The following is an 18638-nucleotide window of genomic DNA, read 5'->3' on the forward strand; positions in this document are numbered from 1 at the left end:
AAAAGAACCTATAGTTAACAAAAAGATAGATCAAGATTTCACAAGAATTGATAAACTTGAGGGCATTATTACCAACTTAGGGTCTACTTTTTCTTCCGTAAAAAATGCTCCAAACCCTCCTACTACTAGAGTTGCCAAGTTTATGTATGTGCCTAAAAATAAAAAGGGTGAATCTTCTACTATGGAAAATGCGAATCTCAAATCAATAAGTGTTCAACCCAACTTTTTCGCTATCATTAAGGAACCTTTTGCTACAAATGAATTTCTTGATCTCTTGCCTAGGAGTTTGATCATTAATAAAAAGGAGGAAACTCCCAAGGGTTATAAGTGTTCTATTGAAGAATTTCCTACCAAAGATGACAATACCTAGATCTATTCTTGTTTTTATGCCTAGCTAGGGGCGTTAAATGATAGCGCTTGTTGGGAGGCAACCCAATTTTATTTTTGTTTCTTACTTTTTGTTCCTGTATAGTAATAAATCATTCATCTAGCTTCTGTTTAGATGTGGTTTTATGTTTTAATTAGTGTTTGTGCCAAGTAGAACCTTTGGGAAGACTTGGGGGAAGTTTTTGCGACCTTGCTGTAAAAAACAGAAACTTTAGTGCTCACGAGATTTGCTGCCATTTTTTTACTGGAGAGTGCAATTAGGTTGATTCTTTTTGAAGATCATTAATAGACAAATTAATCACGTACACCAATTTATTTCAGAATTTTTGGGGTTACATAAGTATTAGAAACCTACAGATTACTACAGACTGTTCTGTTTTTGACAGATTCTGTTTTCCGTGTGTTGTTTGCTTATTTTGATGAATCTATGGCTAGTATCGGGGGGTATGAACCATAGAGAAGTTGGAATACAGTAGGTTTACACCAATATAAATAAATAATGAGTTCATTACAGTACCTTAAGTGGTGGTTTGTTTTCTTATACTAATGGAGCTCATGAGATTTTCTGTTGAGTTTTGTGTTGTGAAGTTTTCAAGTTTTGGGTAAAGATTTGATGGATTATGGAATAAGGAGTGGCAAGAGCTTAAGCTTGGGGATTCCAAAGGCACCCAAAGGTAAAATGAAAGTACAACCAATAGCCTAATCTTGGGGATGCCCCAGAAGGCATCCCCTCTTTCGTCTTCTTCCATCGGTAATTTACTTGATGCTATATTTTTATTCACCACATGATATGTGTTTTGCTTGGAGCATCTTTCATGATTTGAGTCTTTGCTTTGTAGTTTACCACAATCATCCTTGCTGTACACACCTTTTTGGAGAGACACACATGATTCATAATTTATTAGAATACTCTATGTGCTTCACTTATATCTTTTGAGCTACATAGTTTTGCTCTAGTACTTCACTTATATCTTTTAGAGCACGGTGGTGGTTTTATTTTATAGAAATTATTGATCTCTCATGCTTCACTTATATTATTTTGAGAGTCTTTTAGAACAGCATGGTAATTTGCTTTGGCTATTAAATTAGTCCTAATATGATAGGCATCCAAGATGGGTATAATAAAAACTTTCATAAAAAGTGCATTGAATACTATGAGAAGTTTGATACTTGATGATTGTTTTGAGATATGAAGAGGGTGATATTAGAGTCATGCTAGTCGAGTAGTTGTGAATTTGAGAAATACTTGTTCTAAAGTTTGTGATTCCCGTAGCATGCACGTATGGTGAACCGTTATGTGATGAAGTCGGAGCATGCTTTATTTATTGATTGTCTTCCTTATGAGTGGCGGTCGGGGACAAGTGATGGTCTTTTCCTACCAATATATCCCCCTAGGAGCATGCACATAGTACTTTGTTTCGATAACTAATAGATTTTTGCAATAAGTATGTGAGTTCTTTATGACTAATGTTGAGTCCATGGATTATACGCACTCTCACGCTTCCACCATTTCTAGCCTCTCTAGTACCGCGCAACTTTCGCCGGTACCATAAACCCACCATATACCTTCTTGAAAACAGCCACCATACCAACCTATTATGGCATTTCCATAGCCATTCCAAGATATATTGCCATGCAACTTTTCACCGTTTCGTTTATTATGACACGCTTCATCATTGTCATATTGCTTTGCATGATCATGTAGTTGACATCGTATTTGTGGCAAAGCCACCGGTCGTAATTCTTTCATACATGTCACTCACGAGTCATTGCACATCCGGTACACTGTCGGAGGCATTCACACAGAGTCATATTTTGTTCTAAGAATTGAGTTGTAATTTTTGAGTTGTAAGTAAATAAAAGTGTGATGATCATCATTATTAGAGCATTGTCGCATGTGAGGAAAGGATGACGGAGACTATGATTCCCCCACAAGTCGGGATGAGACTCTGGACGAAAAATAAATAAATAAAAAAGAGGCCATAAAAAAAGGGCCCAAATAAAAAAAGAAAAAAATGAGAGAAAAAGAGAGAAGGGACAATTTTACTATCCTTTTACCACACTTGTGCTTCAAAGTAGCACCATGATCTTCATAATAGAGAGTCTCCTATGATGTCACTTTCATATACCAGTGGAAATTGTTTTTCATTATAGAACTTGGCTTGTATATTCCAATAATGGGCTTCCTCAAATTTCCCTAGGTCTTCGTGAGCAAGCGAGTTGGATGCACACCCACTTAGTTTCCTTTTGAGCTTTCATAAACTTATAGCTCTAGTGCTTCCGTTGCATGGCAATCCCTACTCACTCACATTGATATCTATTGATGGGCATCTCCATAACCCATTGATACACCTAGTTGATGTGAGACTATCTCCTTATTTTTGTGTTCTCCACAACCACCTTCTATTCCACCTATAGTACTATGTCCATGGCTCATGCTCATGTATTGCGTGAAAGTTGAAAAAGTATGGGAACATCAAAAGTATGAAACAATTGCTTGGCTTTTCATCAGGGTTGTGCATGATTTGAATATTTTGTGTGATGAAGATGGAGCATAGCCAGACTATATGATTTTGTGTGATGAAGATGCTACTATCCTTTGCCACACTTGTGCTTCAAAGTAGCACCATGATCTTCATGATAGAGAGTCTCTTGTTTTGTCACTTTCATATACTAGTGGGAATTTTACATTATAGAACTTGGCTTGTATATTCCAATGATGGGCTTCCTCAAAATGCCCTAGGTCTTCATGAGCAAGCGAGTTGGATGCACACCCACTTAGTTTCTTTTGATGAGCTTTCATACATTTATAGCTCTAGTGCATCCGTTGCATGGCAATCCCTACTCACTCACATTGATATCTTTTGATGGGCATCTCCATAGCCTGTTGATATGCCTAGTTGATGTGAGACTATCTTCTCCTTTTTGTATTCTCCACAACCACCATTCTATTCCACCTATAGTGCTATGTCCATGGCTCACGCTCATGTATTGCGTGAAGATTGAAAAAGTTTGAGAACATCAAAAGTATGAAACAATTGCTTGGCTTGTCATCGAAGTTGTGCATGATTTAAATATTTTTTGTGGTGAAGATAGAGCATAACCAGACTATATGATTTTGTAGGGATAACTCTCTTTGGCCATGTTATTTTGAGAAGACATGATTTCTTTGTTAGTATGCTTGAAGTATTATTATTTTTATGTCAATATTAAACTGTTGTCTTGAATCTTTCTGATCTGAACATTCATGCCACAAAAAAGAAAATTACATAGAAAATTATGCTAGATAGCATTCCACATCAAAAATTCTGTTTTTATCATTTACCTACTCGAGGACGAGCAGGAATTAAGCTCGGGGATGCTTGATACATCTCCAATGTATCTATAATTTTTTATTGTTCCATGCTATTATATTATCTGTTTTGGATGTTTAATGGGCTTTATTATACCTTTTTTCATTATTTTTGGGACTAACCTACTAACCAAAAGCCCAATGCAAATTGTTTTTTTTTCCTATTTCCGTGTTTCGCAGAAAAAGAATATCAGACGGAATGAAACCTTCGGGAGAGTTATTTTTGGAACAAACGTGATCCAGGAGACTTGGAGTCTAAGTCAAGAAAGAAACGAGGGAGCCACGAGGCAGGAGGGCGCGCCCAGGGGGGTAGGCGTGCCCCCACCCTTGTGGGCCCCTCGCAGCTCCACCGACGTACTTCTTCCTCCTATATATACCCATATACCACTACAAAAAATACACTTCTGTGATGATACGTGTTTGTCATAGTAGGTCGCTTTTTTTGTCATGCATGTACATCCATGACAAATTTATGACAGAATCAAGATAGTCATACCTGTGCTGTCCTAGAAGTGTTCCATGACATTACCAAAATTATCATCACGGAAGTGTCCACTTCCATGACGATAAATCGCGCGTCACAGAAGTGCTTTCGTTAAGGGTGACCGACACGTGGCATCCACCGTAACGGAATGCCGTTAAGCTATCGGGTCGGGTTTTGGATCCGATAACCCGTTAACAGCCCCGACCAATGGGGATTTTCCACGTGTAAAATCATCATTGGCTAGAGGAAACACGTGTCGGCTCATCATCGGGACAGATGTCATCCACTCACTGGACAGAAGGCGCCTATGATATGTTAACATGTGGCCCAGCCCAACAAGTTTAAATGGGCCGGCCCAACTAGAGGCCCACAAGATTTTGCGAACCATAATGGGCCAGCCCAGCTAAAGGCCCATGAAATTTTGCGGACCATAATGGGCTGGCCCAGCTAAAGGCCCACAAGATTTTGCGAGCCATAGTGGGCCGGCCCAGGTAAAGGCCCACAAGATTTTTTGTGCCATAATGGGCCGGCCCAAGTAAAGGCCCACAAGATTCTTGCGTGTCATAATGGGCCGGCCCAGCTAAAGGCCCACGAGATTTCGCCGACATAAATGGGCCGGCCCACCTGTAGGCCCACAAGATTTTGAGGACCCTAGTAGGCCGACCCATTAACTGGCTGCCATGTTTTGGGCCAAATGCCGGCCCATATTTGATCCGGTCCATTAATGGCCTGCCACTCTCCGGGCCTAATAGTGGCCCATATGAGATCCGGCCCGTTAAAAGCCTACCACGTTCTGGGCCAAATTACGGCCCAGATCAGGTCCGGCCCTTTAAGAGACTTTGGGCTCAATTATGGCCCATATCAGATTCGGCCCATCAACTGGACACTATGCTTTTGGGCCCACTTGCTAAAGGCCCACTTAGTAATTCGGCCTGATATTAGTTTTGGCCTGTTAAGGTCCCGTTTAACATTTCGGCCCTATATTAATTTCGGCCTGTTAAAAGCCCGTCATATAGTTGGGCCTAACTACGGCCCGGTTTGCATCCGGCTTGCTCGCAGCCGATATCTGATTGGGCCAAACAAGGACCCAGACAATTTTGGCCTGTTAAAAGCCCGTGATTTGATTCGCACAATCATGGGCCGGGATTCATTTCAGGCTGCTGCGTAACTAGTAGGAATTAAGAACAAACCTACTCTGTACAATAAAGAAATTACGACATAGTAACTAAGAATAAACCTACACTACACAATAAAGGATTTAAGGTATATTACATCCACTGGGCATCAAAGTTCGCCACCAGTGATCATAAAGCACAACGAAGAAGCAGATTACAAAAACTGGGCACCATTGCAGCGTAACAAAATAATACTGAACCGAGACCACTTCCAAGATAGTTCAAGAAAGGTTAGCCTTGAGGGGGAACTGCTGCGCAAGCTGCTAAGCAAGGCTGTGAGACCGGCCTAGCATGTCGGTCATAGCTTCCAGGTGTAGCTGTTTAGGGATGAGGTTCTCATTGGTGTTCTCCGCAATCTTTCTTAGAGATAGGACTTCAAGTCGAAGTTGAGTTGCAGAATGCCTTTCTGCTAGAACTTGGGACTGAAGAAGTCGAACTGATTCAGACAACGAATTCTGTGAACTTGTCTGACTGTTAGTCTCAAGTAACTTGAACACTGCATCAAGACAAGACTTTGGGGTTATCTCGCTATCTTCAAGATGTTTTGCCTTCTTTGCTGCAATATATGTTGGGTTTGTCTCATAGCCTTCAGCAGACTTGTGCATGCCATCAGGCATATCACCCTGAAACAAAGCAGAGAGATGACAGGTTTTGCACGTGTATAAACAAAGATGATAACTGTTCTGTCAATTCTATCCAATTTCAAAGTAGAAAATAAAGAGTATGTTCAAAATATCAATAGCATAATTTGGCATTATTCATAATGCGGGGAGCTTCACCACACTACTGGATTACCATGTCAACATAACAAGCATAGATGAAGGACAAAGAAAATCATTGTATCTATTTTGGATAATGTGCATGGCATGTTGTTCATATCATCAGCCACATCAGTAAGATAAAATAGGAGATGACAAGGTACAAATGTGGGCTGCTTCACCACACACTGGATTATAGATCCACAAAAACAAGCATACATATAGGGAGTATTAAGTAATGTGCATGGTATGAATAAGGAATTTGGTTTTACAAGTAAAACTTAGAACTTACGGTTCTTACGAACATGCATTTTGGTAGAAACAGCAAACTAAACAGCAGTAAACGATAGGGAGTATGAGCAAATTAAATAGCAGTTGAGGATAAAGGCTTTAGAAGGACTGACTTACATTAACAGTTAACATCGGCTTTATAATGCCCTTCTCCATGGCAAGGGAAGGATAACTCAAGAATTTCAGCACATAATCTTCTTCATAAGCATTGCCTGTACTCTACATTTTGTAGAGAGTAATTATAGACATGATAATACTGGAAGGGATAGAGGATAATGAAGATAAGATGCAGATTGATGCCACATAATCAACTACCAATCCCTAGAAGTATAAGCGTTACAGGACAAAATGTACTGACAAGAGCAATGGGCTACACTTCTACACTGGCATTGTCTGTGTATTCTACTTGTTGGTAAGATTAAATATAGATTTGATCTTTTTAGTACATAGTGGGCGAGGGAGATAAGATGCAGAATGCTACAGAATGAACCAATCCCTTTTCCCATAATACGAGAGTGTTTTGAACACTGGTGTACTGTACAAAACGTTCTTATATTATGGGACGGAGGGAGTAGCTATTAATGTAAGTATAATGATAGACCATGTTCAGTCCTTACAAGAGGACTGCAGAGCTAAACCTCTTCAAAAGCATTGGGTTGATTCTAAATTTATGTAAGAGTCCATACAGATCTTATAATGTCCACCAAATGGACGATTACGAGGCTAACATGTGCAGTGATGCTACATAATCAAACAGCTATGAAAGTAAGTATGGTCATATAGGGCAAGAGGTACTCACAAGAGCAATGCAGTGTGTAGTATAGTTGCGAGATTCTGTGGTTCCTTGAGAACGAATGTTCTTCTGCTAACAGTTTTCATACAAGTGAGACATTAAGGCAAATGCAGAAATGTAGTTCAAATTGTGATGTGATATCATAGGCAGTACCTTACGCTGCAGCTGAGACCAATGTGTAACAAGATTATTCCAGTCACCGTCGGATAAATGTAGCACCGGAGACTTTACAGAAATTTCGTTCAGAGGCTTGCCATCGAAGTGCGCTTGCCTCAGGTAGGAACGATACTTCATCAACGAGTGCTTGAAAAGCGCAACCAACCCTTGCTCGTCATCACAATCCAGTTTGCGCCTCGCCTATTTAAAAGAATGAAATCTTGTGTCTTCTGTCAACAGAAACATATGCAGTAATGACCATGAATAACATTAGTACATTACTTACGCGTAAGTTGCGGAGGAAGACTGGAAATTGTTCTGTGTCTGCGGTATAATCTTTCCATGAAGGAAAGATGCACACAAAGTTCCTGACAACAACATAAGCTTCATCTTCTAAACTGGGAAGAAATGGAACAGGGGTCCTAGTTGCTGCAATTGGGGCTCTCTCTGGTTCGAAAAGGGATTTGGCAACTGGATTTGGTGTACTCTTTGCTGGAATGGGGGTTTTGCGTCATACAGCTGGTGCTATGTCAACTGGCATAATCATATTGTTTGCTGCAGTTGGGGTCTGCTGAGTTGGGGCATCAGAAATGACCAGTGTAGTAGGGCTAGAGTCTGCTAGAGTTGGGGTATTTTGTGGGTCAGGTGATATTGCAACTACACCTAATGGGCTATTTGATTTATCAGGTGCCACTACCTTTTCCAAATACTTTGCTTGTGCTCCTCCATGATCAGCAATCACCCTCTTCCTTTTGAACGTCTGATACACAAGAACATCATTTGAATGGATAAATATGGTATGATGACAGATGGAATATGTACTGAAAATGGATAGGTAGGGCTTATTCACATACACGATGTGTAAACTAAGCTAATGGCAGCTCAACAAAGTAGAAGCAATGCAAAGCATCAGTTGCAAGATATGTGCAAGCAATGTAACTTTGGAAAGTTAGAGCAAGTACCTTGATGGGTGAATAAGATAGGGCATCTTCCTCTGACTCCTCCACTAGGGAGCTACATTGACTTAGGTCTCCCTCTAGCTCAGAATCACTGTTAGGATCATATTCTGAGCATGAATCTGTAGGTGGAGAGTGTTTGCATTGCATTGCATCCAGACTTGATTTCAGTCCCTTAATGCCAAGTTTGACAGCCATGGCATTGTTCTGCTTTATTCTTTTCATGTGCGCAAGCTCATAATCATTACGATGCTTTTCAGAATCTGAGATTCGTGAAAACATAAAAAGTAGTCAGATTATCTATGGAATGCATTGTGGTTTCAACTCGGAGAGTGTCTCCCTATAAACCCCTGCATATGCAAAGTTCACCTCCCCAACCATGCTGACCAGACCACACACAAAGATACACACCCGAGCGGCGAACATGCATTTTCGAAACTAATTTAGGAACATTTAGCTGACCAATTAAACAACTCTGTTTTAATAATATCATATTCGTATTTGAACAACTAAGCTTGTTTAGCTTGATGGGTGAAGCAGTGTTATTATGACACGAAGCATGTATTCTGATCGTATAGTGATCATAAAAGGGGGAAACTCTAAGCATATATTTTTTTAGCAAAAGAGGGTTTCCCCTCTGATTTCTATTAAAGAAACCACCACGGAACCAACATGATCAATTAAACCCTAAGCATGATCAATTAAACCGTATTATGGCTGTGCCATGGCAGATTTGAAGCTGCAAACTGGAGAAATGATATTTAGCATCCATTGTTTGCTTCGAACTAAGAACTAAATTCTAAGAGCTGAAAAGAAAGTAGAGTAACCAAGTTAAGATCTATTTTCTGGTTGAGATCAAAAAGTTGAGGAGATATGAAGTACCACCTCTCTTGCGGCGCCGTGTAGGCATCGGGGGTGCGATGGCTGTCGGTGGCGTTGAAGTAGATCTACGATGGTAGATGGGTGCATCAGGGGATAAGTCCCGTTGCGGTGGAAGAGAAGGTCATGTGAGCGGCCCCGGCAAAGAGGATGACGGCGTCGATGAAGCGAGAGGACGCGCTGCAAGGCTATTGGTCCGTCGTCGTGGATGAGAAACGTCCATCTCTAGCAGTGGACGACGCGGTCTTGGTAGGCGCTCTGACATGGTGGAGGACGGTGGCGATGGATGTGGTGGAGGACAGCGGCGATGGATGGGGTGGCGGAGGGAGGCTGGTGTGGGAATGGGGTGTTCTAGCGCGGACGGTGTATGAATGGGAAAATGGAGGGAGAGGTACGGGGAACCATGTTTTTGGGACGTGCCTGTCTGAAATATGGGAAAGTTACGAACTTATCCCCCGTTTCAAATTTGGACGTCTCGTCGGTTGGGGATAGGATGGTAATCTCGCATCTCCCAAATATTTGCCGGTAACTATTTCGGGCGAGGAGAGGGTGTTTTGCCGCCCAAGGTTGGTGCCTACGATGTATGAACGGGGCTGACAGGTAGGGCGGTTCTGTCACGTCTGATGGAAGTTACACATCTGCCCCTATTTAAAATATTAGCCTACATCTATTTCGGACGAGGAGAGGGTGTTTTGCCGCCCACCGTGTATGAATGGGGAATGGAGGGAGAAACAGAGGTCTTTCGGACGAGCTTGAATCAAATGAGTTTTGCCGCCCATGTTTGACGGAATGGGCTCAGAGGCGGTCGTGTCACATCTAATTGAAGTTACTAACCTACCCCTATTTAGAGCAGTGGAAATCGGGCCGATGGATTGTCCGTGTAATGGGTAGACAGTAATTTCCATCTCCCAAACACTTGGCTTCGGGCAGCCGATGTTGGAGTGGACATTTTGCTGTTTCTTTCAAATTTTGAGACAATAAGCATCCACGTTTACCCTGGCAACTAAATTCGAATCCATTTTGTATTCCTATATGAATCTTTATAAATCATTCTATGTGTTTTTATATATCTTCAAAAGGACGACAAAGATGTATTCCACTGTCATATATGAATATGGTTTACAAATTCTGATACTCAAATTCAGAAACTAGAATCCAGTTTAAGGTGAATTCGAATATTTGGAACACTTCATGTCCAACTCAAATGTCACACACAGCATAATGTGTACTCCCATTTAGATATGTACACAAGCGATGTATCAAGATTCAAATACCGAGTCAATCAACCAAGAATGTACGGAACTAACAGACATATAAACACTTATAGAGTATATGGATCAATAATATCAACTAACATACATAAGCCAGGCCGCTGTACTTTTTTTGGCTACAACAACATCCTTTTTTTAGCCAGCATCTTGGCCCTTTCCGATGCTGTCACGACCGGTTTTCCAATAAAAATATTTATTGAGAAACCAATCTTTTGAGTCCAGTATGAGAGAAATCCTCCTCACTGGTAGACAATTTCTTGATACAATAAGCCAGTAGCATAAAATATATTACAGGGTCGAACTGCGGTTGCTCAACCAAATTATTACAAGCACGCCAATAATTATACATAATGGCGGACATGACACAGTGGTGTGGAGACATACTACTGACTCGAGGATAGGGCGGTGGTGGAAAAACACAGCGGGGAGAGAAATACAAGACTCTAAGTCTATCATCTCGTCGAGCGTCGAGGTGAGGCTCGATGAATTTATTTGGTAGCGGAAGCAGATATAAAACAGTGACCAAATCCAGGGTCGCACGAGACTGACTGGGACTCCTCTAAGTGTCGGACTCGCTATCGAACTCTTCATCCATGAAATCGCCTTCGTCAGCATCTGGCCAAATCAACAAGCCAGTGAGTACTTTGAAAGTACTCGCAAGACAGTTCGGACGTAAGATATAACAAATGCATGCATGGATGCGTCATGAATAAATTTACCAATGTTCATTCAAAAAAAATTATCATAACAAGGTAAGCAAAAGGGAAACGGCGGTAGTCCGCTTGAAATCCCAACAGAACATAAATAATTTCCGATCGGGTGTCTGAAGCGACGCCTCGAAAGGTGAACAAATAAATATAAGAAAAAGCTGCCACAGTCGGGTGTCTTAGCGACACCACATAAAGGGCTAAAAAAATAAATACCTCAGTCGGACGTCGGGGCGACGTCACAGAAAGGGCTTGAAAAGAAATGCCACAGTCGGACATCGGGGCGACATCACAGAAAGGGCTTGAAAAGAAATGCCACAGTCGGACGTCGGGGCGACATCACAGAAAGGGCTTGAAAAGAAATGCCACAGTCGGACGTCGGGGCGACATCACAGAAAGGGCTTTTATGGACAGATAAATAATAATCATAATAAACTTTTAATTCGTAAGAATAAATGGGTTAGTCCATCCACAGTAATATCATTTAACCGGAATTAGCACTCATGCGAAACACCGGAGTCTCTGTCATCAACACTGTCATTGTTAGGACAAGATAATACGAATTTGGACATGGAATAGATGACGTGGAGGGATATATGACTCTGCAGAGTTTGTACAAAATTATTCCCACAGCCAACGGATTTCCGTAGTCACGAAGGACTAGTTCCGTTTACGGTATTTCGGAAGAAAACACAGCTAACCAGTACACACCCATCCTTACCTCTCGATGCTAGGAATCACCCTAGACATCGTCCAAGAAAAACTTTTGAGACGGGGAGATCACAATCTCGAATAGCATGGGATCAAATTTATATACGCGCGCTCTAAGGGGTGCCCCCCTCTCGGTCCCAACCGGAAACACCCATGCCCCCTGACCGGATGACTGGCTTTAATCCAGGGCCATGGAACCATCATCATGGCCTCTCCTTTTGGTGTGTACCAGAAAAGCGGTTTGCAACTTACTAAACCATATTCCTTGCGGAAAACATGTGGTAGTACAGGGAAGGAAATGAAAGGAACTGGACCGATACGGTTTGACACTGAAGTCACATAGTCCGGCATGAGACTGGCATGCTACAACACTGCCATCTCACCCATCCTCATGCCAACACATGGCCATTCATACTCACATCCATCCACTTATGGATCATCGAACTCACTTACCTCATTATCGCATAAAATGACATTCATCGATATGCTTATCAACATGCCATGAAACTAACTAAATGCAAAACATGCCAAGACACTCATCATATCAAAAGTTCAAACATGCTTGCCTGGTTCAGAGTAGTCGGAGCCTAGCCCGGTGAAGTTCACGGCTCCGTCACCTCCTTCGGTATCTACGGTATAAAGAAAATATATGCGCTATCGTGAATACCAAGGAGTGCACAGAAAGTATACCAAATATTTTCCAAATAAATCTGATAAAAAACTAGACAAAATTTTAAAGAGAACAGAAAAAGAATCAACCAAAAATACCTTTCTGTTTAAAAGATATAAAGGTTTTTGTCCAGGGACTCATCTGTAATGAAACAGAAGTTTTCTAGGGGCTAGTTTATAAAAACAGAAAGCGCTTCGGTAGCGACTACGCCAGTCCAGAGGGAAAGCGTATTCGGAAGAAGACGTTTTCAGAAAACGCTTCGTTTAGGAAGAACAGAGAGGCTGACAGCGGGTCCCGCTTGTCAGGTTTGAAAATATGAACGGGGCGGCAGATCTCGCCGGTGCCCGAGAGCCGCGGTGGTCGCCGGCGGCGATCCACGGCGAGGCAGAGAGATCGGAGGGTACCTCCGTGTTCAGGGCACCCTTCCGCGTCGGTTGGTGGTGGTGGTGGCGGTCGGCGAGCCCCACGTCGACGGCGAGCTTTGCTCCGGCGGACGGCGGTTCGGGTGGTTGCGGACTTCGTCGGAGAGAGCCACAGTGATCAAATTGAGGAGGGGGTTATGCTCCTGGTAGCTAGAGAGGGTAACGAACGGGGTTTGGGCGCCGGAGACGGCCTCACCGGAGCAAATCGAGGTGGCGGCCGAGGCGGATTGGGGCGGCCGGAGTTGAGGGGGAAGACCTCCTCGGGGTCCCCCTAGTGGCCTGTCGTGGCGTTGGTGAGGTGTGGGGATGAGGCGTGCACGAGGGTGAGCTCGGGGGCCCTTTTTATAGGCAGCCCGAGGCGGTGGCCGTGGACGGGGATTTCCGGCGATGGTTACGGTGGCGCAGTGCTCGGTCGGGGGTGATTAGGGAGTCGAGCGCCGTCGTGGGAGTTTACTGGGTCCGTTTTGATGCTAACCGGACTTGGATTAGAAGCTTAGGGCAGGCTTTGGTCGGAACGGGACGGTGCGGGTCCGTTGGCGGCAGAGAGCGCGTCCAGGGCTGTCGGGCCACGGCGACGGTGCAGCGGGGGTGCGCTGGCGTGCATGAGGCCACGCGGAGAGCCAGGGAGCGCTGGGTGGTGCGGAACGGCATTGAGCCGCCGTTCTTGCCCCCTGTCAGCCGCCACGGGAGGTCCCGACGCCGCGGAAGACTCCGGCGAGGGCGGGCCATCGTGCCACCGACGCCAGGAAGAGGCCAAGTGAGCGTGTGGTGCTCCAGACAGTAGGAAGAGGCGGAGAGGAACGTGCCAAAGGCACTGTGAGCGCGTGAGAGGAACTGACGAACGCACACGACACTGAAACTGAATTTTTCTGAATTTTTGAACAGTAACAGTGCCCGCAAGGTGTTCGACAGAATGAAAATGGCATCTAGGGATTTTTCCTTGAGCTGAAACTTGGTGGAGTGGCTTCTCATTGCTCACATAGGTTGCCTGAATTTTGGTGGAATTTTTGGAGTAGTGTAGATATGAATTTCATCAAATTTGGCAAATCTGGTCCAAACTTGCAGAGGCTGAATTTTGAAAATTTTGAAAAGAGAAGGAGTGGATCAAGATGGTTCTGGGTTGTGGGTACAAAGGACTATCCAGGAGAGTTGGTTTGAGGTCAAAACTCAAATGCAATATGGTACTTGCTTTGAAAATCATTTGGGCTCAAGATAATTTTCAGAATTGATTTGAGAGGGAAAATAATTAGAATAAAATCCAAAACTTGTTTGGATTAGTTGGGACAGAGAACTTAGGTTGATCACAAGGTGAAGGGGAGGTTTTGGAGGGGTTTTACCACATGGAAACAATGCAAAGTCAAGGGTGGTTCCAAGATATGAAAATCCCCAAATGTTCATAGAGCTTTATTTTAAAAGAAAACAATTTAAACTCAAAAATTAAATTTGAGAGAACCAACAGAGAAGAAGTTTCAAAAGATCAAACACCAAGGTTTGAAAAAAAAATCCTTGCCAAGGCAAAGGAAGTTTTTAAGTGGAAGGTTTTTTTTTTGAAAAAGAAAAATTTTAAATAGCCTCTCCTCAAAAACCACAAAGTTTTTGATAAAAACCAAATAAAAATTTTGGAGTGTCACAACACCTACCCCCTTAGGAAAAATCTCGTCCCCGAGATTTCAGCTGATCCTTAAATAGGTGTGGATGCTCAGTCCGAAGAAAATCCTCGCTTTCCCAAGTTGCTTCACTGTCGGTGTGATTGCTCCACTGGACTTTGAAAAACTTGATGGTCTTCTGTCGGGTCCTCCTTTCAGACTCCTCTAATATTCTTACGGGACGTTCTCGATAAGTGAGGTCTGGCTGCACATCAATGTTTTCATGGGATACTTGTTTCTCTGGGTTGCTTACATACTTCCTTAATTGAGAGACGTGGAACACGTCGTGAATGTCGGACAAGTCTTCGGGTAAGTCTAGCTGGTAGGCTACAGTGCCTCTTCGTGCCACTATGCAGAATGGTCCAATGAATCTTGGTGCTAACTTTCCTTTAATCTTAAATCGTTGCAATCCTCTCATAGTGGATACTCTCAGGTATACGAACTCACCGGGTTCGAAGCTGACCCTACGATGTTTCTGATCATAATAACTCTTCTGTCGACTTTGAGCGGTCTTAAGTCGGTCTCTGATTAGTTTGACCTTTTCCTCGACTTCTCTGAGCATGTCTGGTCCGAAGATGCGGCTGTCTCCGGTCTCTGACCAATTTAACGGGGTACGACATCTCCGTCCGTACAAAGCCTCAAATGGTGCCATTTGTAGGCTGGCCTGGTAGCTATTGTTATATGCGAACTCGGCGTATGGCAGGCTTTCTTCCCAACTGGTTCCATATGTGAGGACACATGCTCTCAGCATGTCTTCTAAAATTTGGTTTACGCGTTCAGTTTGTCCATCAGTCTGTGGATGGTATGCGGTACTGAAGGCTAGTTGGGTTCCCAGAGCCTGTTGTAAATGCTCCCAAAATCTTGAGACGAACTGAGTGCCTCTGTCGGATATTATAGTCTTCGGGACACCGTGCAGACAAACTATGCGGGAAAGATAAATCCTGGCAAGCCTCTGAGTGGTGTAGGTTGTCTTCACTGGAATAAAGTGTGCTACTTTGGTCAACCTGTCAGTGATGACCCATATGGCATCATTCCCGTGTCCTGATCGAGGTAGTCCGACAATAAAATCCATCCCTATTTCATCCCATTTCCACTCAGGTATTTTGTTTGGTTGCAGTAGTCCGGCTGGACTCTGATGTTCAGCTTTTATGCGTTGACATGAGTCGCAACATGCAATGAAGGCGGCTATGTCCCTCTTCATACTGTGCCACCAAAATCTTTCCTGAATGTCCTTATACATTTTGGTTCCTCCAGGGTGGATCGAATATGGAGTGGTGTGTGCTTCAGCTAAAATTTGCTGTTTAAGGTCTTCTATGTTTGGCACGCATAGCCTTTCTCCGTACCATAATATTCCTTCATTATCTATGACGAATTTCGAGGCCTTGCCCATATTCAACTTTCTTTTAATTCCTTCAATGCTGGGGTGACCGGGCTGAGCTTCTTTAATTTTCTCCACAAGGTTGGGTTGTATTTCCAAGTTTGATATGGTGCCTTCTGCTACCATTATCAAGTTGAGCTTGGCAAATTCTTGATGGAATTCGGGCCTCAAGCTGTGCAGATAGTTTCCGTCGGAGCTGGGGTTCCGACTCAGGGCATCGGCCACTACATTTGCTTTCCCTGGATGGTAATGGATCCCAACATCATAATCCTTTACCAATTCCAACCAGCGTCGTTGCCGTAAATTTAGTTCTGGCTGCGTGAAAATATATTTGAGACTTTTGTGATCCGTATATATTTCACATCGATTCCCAAGTAAGAAATGCCTCCATTCCTTGAGTGCATGAATAACTGCTGCCATTTCTAAGTCATGAGTGGGATAATTTTCCTCATGCTTGTGAAGTTGCCTTGATGCGTAGGCGACAACCTTGCCTTCCTGCATCAACACGCATCCGAGACCTTTTCTGGACGCGTCACAATATACTTCAAAATTCTTGTGTATGTCGGGTACAATTAATACCGGTGCTGTTGTTAATTTCCGTTTTAGCTCTTGGAAACTTTTCTCGCAGGCTTCTGTCCACTCAAACTTCTTATCTTTCTTGAGCAACTGTGTCATAGGCTTGGCTATGGTGGAAAATCCTTCAATAAGTCTGCGGTAATATCCTGCCATTCCCAAAAAACTCCGTATGTCCGTTACGCTGGCTGGTGATTTCCAGTCAAGTACGGCCTTAACTTTCTCTGGGTCCACTGCGATACCGTCTTGAGTCAGCACGTGGCCTAGAAAACCTACTTGTCTTAGCCAAAATTCGCACTTGCTGAACTTGGCATACAATTGGTGTTTTCTTAGCTCTCCTAGCACAATCCTGAGATGTTCTGCATGCTCTTCTGGTGTCTTGGAGTATACCAGAATATCGTCGATGAATACCACGACGAACTTGTCCATAAACTTCATAAATACTTTGTTCATGAGGTGAACAAAATATGCTGGGGCGTTAGTTAATCCAAATGGCATCACTGTGAACTCGTACAGTCCATATCTGGAGGTGAAGGTCGTTTTGGGGATATCTTCCGTTCGTACCTTCAATTGATGGTATCCTGACCTTAAGTCAATTTTTGAGAATACCTTGGCCTGAGCAAGTTGATCAAACAAATCGTTTATCCTTGGCATCGGGTATTTGTTTTTGACTATGACCATGTTAAGTGCTCGATAGTCAATACACAATCTCAACGTTCCATCCTTCTTTTTGGCAAATAAAATTGGTGACCCCCAAGGTGAGGAGCTGGCTCGAATGTATCCTTTTTCCAGTAATTCCTTTATTTGCTTCTTCAACTCGACCAACTCGGATGGTGCCATTCTGTATGGTTTCTTGTATATGGGGGCGGTTCCTGGCGCTAGCTCAATGCGGAATTCTATTTCTCGGTCTGGTGGCATGCCTAGCAGCTCTTCAGGGAATACATCTGGAAATTCACACACTACTGGAACCTTGTTTAGCTCGAAAACGTCCACCTTATTTAATCTCGGTTGCCGGGGTCTTTTTCCTTCCTTGGCTGATACTCTTATTGTCTTCCCTTGGTGGTGTGTGAGAATCACGGTCCTGTTGAAACAGTCGATGAAACCTTTATTGGTGGTTAGCCAATCCATCCCTAGGATGACATCCAGTCCTTTATTTTCCAATACAATAAGATTTGCGTGAAACTCCAATCCTTCAAACTCAATGACCACATTCTGACAGTAATTCTGAGAAACTTGCTGAATCCCAGGGGACTTGATGATCATGGATTTCTCCAAAGGAAGTATCGAAAACTTATTTTGCAAAGCAAAACTTTTCGAAATGAAAGAGTGAGAAGCTCCAGAATCAAACAAAACCATTGTAGGTATTGTGTTGACAGGAAACGTACCGAGTACGATATCCGGAGCATTTTGTGCCTCCTCTTTGGTTACGTGGTTCAGATGACCCTTCATGTGGTTATTGTTGGGATTGAAATTGTTTCGCTTGGGTGCTGAATTATTGCCGCCGTTGTTCGGCTTTGGGGTTGAACTCCTTGGCTTGGGGCACTGTTTGGCATAGTGCCCTTCTTCTCCACAAGTGTAACAAGTAACGCCGGGGCGATAGGTGAATTCCTTGTCCCTTGCATGAAAATTCTTGATTGGGCGTGAGGCATTGGATGAGAATTTGTGTGTCCCACCCTTTTGAAAATCTGTCTTGCTTCGGTGATTGCGAGCGTGATTAGTCTGGTCCCTTTTTCGCTTGCGGATATCTTCCAGACTGCGTCTCTCATTTTCCAGAGTAATGGCTTTGTCCACCAGTGTTTTAAAATCAGGAAAAGTGTGCACGACCAGTTGGCATTTAAGCGCGGGCGCCAGACCGTCAAGGAATTTCTCCATCTTCTTGATTTCAGTCATACGTTCCTCATTGGCGTAGCGGGATAATAGGGTAGATTGACTGTTGTAATCTGACACTGTCATGTTCCTTTGTTTGAGGTCATCAAATTCTCTCTTCTTGATTTTCATAATACTCTTAGGAATATGTGCACCACGGAAA

This window comes from Triticum aestivum, chromosome 5A, assembly GCF_018294505.1.
Source record: "Triticum aestivum cultivar Chinese Spring chromosome 5A, IWGSC CS RefSeq v2.1, whole genome shotgun sequence".
Taxonomy (NCBI): Eukaryota; Viridiplantae; Streptophyta; class Magnoliopsida; order Poales; family Poaceae; genus Triticum; species Triticum aestivum.